General features: G+C 37.8%; 1 protein-coding gene and 1 long non-coding RNA gene across 4 annotated transcripts in view; one reads left to right on the top strand and one right to left on the bottom strand.

Moving 5' to 3' along the window:
* LOC107747500 (uncharacterized) overlaps positions 1 to 4,925 on the bottom strand; it is a 21,018-nt gene that overhangs the window by 1,256 nt on the left and 14,837 nt on the right. The window lies entirely within an intron of this gene.
* Positions 1,760 to 4,925, top strand: part of LOC107747499 (inactive phospholipase C-like protein 2) — a 16,546-nt gene continuing 13,380 nt past the window's right edge. For all 3 annotated transcript variants that reach the window (XR_001640811.1, XR_001640812.1, XM_016562036.1), the window contains exon 1: positions 1,760 to 1,830. The gene's annotated coding sequence lies outside the window, so the exon portion shown is untranslated. The remainder of the gene's footprint in view (positions 1,831 to 4,925) is intronic.

Below are 4,925 nucleotides of genomic sequence, written 5' to 3'. Positions count from 1 at the left end.
GACTCTCCCATAGACAGCAAGGTAACTACCACGTTCAAGGTCCAGAAAAGTACCAAGATGATCGACAAAGTAGTCCGTGTGACATCAGCGGTTCAACTGTAAAGTTACGAAGCTTCGAGAATACTTTTTTGCGCAAAGAAAACGAAAATAACGACTTTATTCCACATTTTCATCACGCCGGATCTGGGTCAGCGCCGGCGCCGCCACACGCTCGCGTCATGGTACTTTCGTGTCCAAAGTGACGCAGTAGAGACGAAAATGTGGAATAAAGTCGTTATTTTTGTTTTCTATGCGCATAAAAGTATTCTCGTAGCTTCGTAACTTTACAGTTGAACCACTGATGTCACACGGACTACTTTGTCAAACATCTTGGTACTTTTCTGGACCTTGAACGTGGTAGTTACCTTGCTGTCTATGGGAGGGTCGGAGAGCCCTCAGATTTCATCAAAAATATCTTAAATTGTGTTCCGAAGATGAACGAAGGTCTTACGGGTTAGGAACAACACGAGGGTGAGTAATTAATGACAGAATTTTCATTTTTGGGTGAACTAAACCTTTAAATATACAGTAGCGAAAACATGTATTAGCATTATTAAAATTGTGATTATTTCTAAGGGTCAGAGAGAGGGTACAAAATGAACATGAAAAACAACGTGTAAGAAACCTAGACTAGCCTTATAAATTAACTTCAGCAAAGAAAAAAGGATATAATGTGGCCTTTAATAAATGCAGCTTTACTTTGTCTGTCTTGGCAGCATGTTGAGTCTCATAAGAGAAGTTTTTGAACCAGTCTCAGGCTTTCTGATGTGGTTGGTGTTGGGGCGCTGCAGGATCTGTAGCCGTTGGCCTGTGCCGAGATGTCTGTCTGAATTAGATTTAGTGTGTGTCTGAATAGTCTGGCGTAATTACATGTAGGAATCTGCTCACCTCATTAGAAGGGTGTGGGTCCATGTTGAACAAAAGAGCATATCTATTACATAATCTGTCCTACTTTCTGTCCTGCTATGACTTTCCTCTTTAGGCGAGCTGTGCACAACCAATTCAGCAACCATGTACTTCCTGTTTTGTATTGTTTCTACTAATCTTATGTTGTTCAAAAGGTCAAAAATAGTTTTTTTCCCCCCTCAGACTCCATCAGGCCAGTCGTTGCCCTGTCCTTGGGATGGATGGATAGATAAATAAATTACAGATAATAAATTGTTTTTCATAAGACAAATGTATAACTTTTAAAAAGGTTTAGAATTTTAAATATCTGTGAATTATACAGCTCCGAACTACTGTATAATTTACTGTAAAATGTGTGTAACTTCATACAAGACCCATATTCAGGAATAATTTCTAAACATGAAAATGTCTTCTCATCATTTACACAAAAGGAGAAAACAATACTACTTATTTATTTATTTTACTATTTTTTTTACCATTTTATTTTTTTACTTTATTTTTCTGGTCACTGGAATGTATTCATATGACCTCAGGCACATGAATTGCCATTTATACAAAAGTAGGACAGAATTGTATTATTTTTTTTTTTATTATTATTTTATCACTACGTATTTACTTTATTTTTAATTTTGCTTTTTATTTTACTTTCTGTGACTGGAATGCATTTGTTACATTTCCTATGACCTCTGAATGTATGCGAGTATCTGCAGGGTGCAGGCCACTGTGACACACTACAAATGAGCTGTCATCAGACTGTTACAGTAACCGCACAGATGCTCATTACGTGTCCCTTTCTCCCGTGTTCACAGATGATCCAGACCAGCCGAACGCTGCTGGAGAGCTCAGACAGCGTGTACGAGCGAATACTGCAAGTCCAGAAATCAGGTAAGAATGAAAAACAATGCGAGAGAACAAAAGCAAAGACAAGGCGAGCGAGAGAAAGAAAGAGAAGGACAGAGTGTTCCACAAGGGACGGGTGTTTCTTGGAACACAGCTGATCGACGCGGCCTTTCGATCGCAGCTCCCTCTGAAATAGAAAGAAAACACGAATGCATTCATACTAAAAAAGCTCAAAGAGAAAGATTTAATTATGCCACACTGTGTTATATAAGGCTTATTGTGCGTTTCTCTTCACTTGTGTGATGTCCTGCTTTTCAAACACCGTTCAAGTAGGGTTTTTTGACTCTCAATATTGTCATTCGCTCTGTGTTCTCTAATTAACGGGGCACTAAAAGGGTAAACATCTATGGCCTATCAAAGCCATGCAATCAATGTGACGGTAACAGCTGCACGATGCAATCGCCCAAGATCGGCCTCAATTGCATTCACTCCGAAATGAAAGAGAAAGCCCGAATGCAAAAGAAAGGCGGCGTGTTTTATCAAGCATTCATGTAATTTTAAGGTGCATCTGTAGCCTTTTGAAATTGCATTGATTTTTTTTTGAAGTGCACAATGTAGCTTCACTTCTGATCTCACAAATCAAATCAGACAGAGGAATCAAAATTTTATCTATAAAACAGACAAAATTAAATATAGCCAGGCAAAGTTTAGCTTTTTTATTAGTGAGGCAAAGCATGAAGTGAAAAAAGAGATGTGCATCATTCCTGCTGTGATTCACATTTCCTCATTTTCCTGTTGCCTTCTATGTCCTACTGCGTTCATAAAACCTTGTGATGCGGAGTGGAAGCATTGATAATCATTTTGTTTTTTTTCTGCATCTTGTGTTACTGGGAGACAGTGATTGGCAGGTGATCGATGCGGGAGGCTGGCAGTGTGTTTCATTGATCGCAGCTGATGGAATCTTGGCACAGGAAGCTGTTAGAGTTCATTAGATGTTCTCTCGATGAATAATTATCAGAGCCCCGCCCAAACACACACACTACCATTCTGTTTTATCAAGCCAACACTGAATCAATAAGCTTGCCGATTGCTTCAATACCACATGTCATTTTCTATCCTGTTCGGCTTTAATAATGGACAAATAAATCTTGTTGCACAGAGGTTATTAATGCTAGTTACGCAATTACTGTTGCTCATACTTAGGATTAGGAGTTTATTAAAATCCTCCTTAAAGAGGTAGTTTACCCAAAAATGAAAATGTGCTGTTAATTTACCCACTCTCAGGCCATCAAAAATGTAGGGGATTTTTTATTTATTTTTTCCTGAGTAGAACAGTAAAGAAGATTTTTAGCTGAAACGGTGGACCTTGGTGATTCATAAAATGCAAATGGGTATTAATTTTGTGTTTCTTGATATGTTTTTTTTTTATTCTCAAAAACATACAGCCGATTAGTTATATAAGGCTTATTGTGCGTTTCTCTTCACTTGTGTGATGTCCTGCTTTTCAAACACCGTTCAAGTAGGGTTTTTTGACTCTCAATATTGTCATTCGCTCTCTGTTCTCTAATTAACGGGGCACTAAAAGGGTAAACATCTATGGCCTATCAAAGCCATGCAATCAATGTGACGCCAACAGCTGCACGATGCAATCGCCGAAGATCGGCCTCAGTTGCATTCACTCCGAAATGAAAGAGAAAAGCCGAATGCAGAAGAAAGGCAGCATTTGTGTAATTTTAAGGTGCATCTGTGGCCTTTTGAAATTGCATTGATTTTTTTTTGAAGTGCACAATGTAGCTTCACTTCTGATCTCACAAATCAAATAAGACAGAGGAATCAAAATTTAATCTACAAAAAAAATTTAATATAGCCAGGCAAATGATGCTATTTCAAGTTTTGCTTTTTTTATTAGTGAAAAAAGATATGTGCATCATTCCTGCTGTGATTCACATTTCCTCATTTTCCTGTTGCCTTCTATGTCCTACTGCGTTCATAAAACCTTGTGATGCGGAGTGGAAACATTGATAATCATTTTGGTTTTTTTCTGCATCTTGTGTTACTGGGAGACAGTGATTGGCAGGTGATCGATGCGGGAGGCTGGCAGTGTGTTTCATTGATCGCAGCTGATGGAATCTTGGCACAGGAAGCTGTTAGAGTTCATTAGATGTTCTCTCGATGAATAATTATCAGAGCCCCGCCCAAACACACACACTACCATTCTGTTTTATCAAGCCAACACTGAATCAATAAGCTTGCCGATTGCTTCAATACCACATGTCATTTTCTATCCTGTTCGGCTTTAATAATGGACAAATAAATCTTGTTGCACAGAGGTTATTAATGCTAGTTACGCAATTACTGTTGCTCATACTTAGGATTAGGAGTTTATTAAAATCCTCCTTAAAGAGGTAGTTTACCCAAAAATGAAAATGTGCTGTTAATTTACCCACTCTCAGGCCATCAAAAATGTAGGGGATTTTTTATTTATTTTTTCCTGAGTAGAACAGTAAAGAAGATTTTTAGCTGAAACGGTGGACCTTGGTGATTCATAAAATGCAAATGGGTATTAATTTTGTGTTTCTTGATATGTTTTTTTTTTATTCTCAAAAACATACAGCCGATTACTTGCATTTTATGAATCACCAAGGACCACGGTTTCAGCTAAAAATCTTCTTTACTGTTCTACTGAAGAAAAAAAAAGTTACCTGCATCTTGGATGGCCTGAAGGTGAGTAAATTAACAGCAAATGTTCATTTTTGGGTGAACTATCCCTTTAACCCTAAATAGCAAATGTTAGTGCATAACTTCCTCAAATCATACTGCTTTTGTCAATGAAAGGTTGCTTTTCTAAGTGACCCGACTTACACCCTTTAGAATGAACTATCTTTACATTTTCTGAAGAAAGCCCTTGCAAAACTCTCTATGATGCTAGAGTGTGGGTGGTTGCGCGGACATGGTTCTATGCAGTGGTGTATAAAGTACCTGAAAGCCATACTCAAGTAAAAGTACAGATATCTTACCAGAAAATGACTTTGGTAGAAGTTGAAGTCACCGTTTAGAATATTACTTGTGTAAAAGTCTTAAAGTATGTGATATTTATTGTACTTAAGTACGGAAAGTATTTTTTTAATCTTAAACGTACT

Source organism: Sinocyclocheilus rhinocerous, unplaced genomic scaffold (genome assembly GCF_001515625.1).
Source record: "Sinocyclocheilus rhinocerous isolate Xijiao unplaced genomic scaffold, SAMN03320098_v1.1 scaffold3667, whole genome shotgun sequence".
Taxonomy (NCBI): Eukaryota; Metazoa; Chordata; class Actinopteri; order Cypriniformes; family Cyprinidae; genus Sinocyclocheilus; species Sinocyclocheilus rhinocerous.
This window is presented reverse-complemented; position numbering and strand designations above follow the sequence as displayed.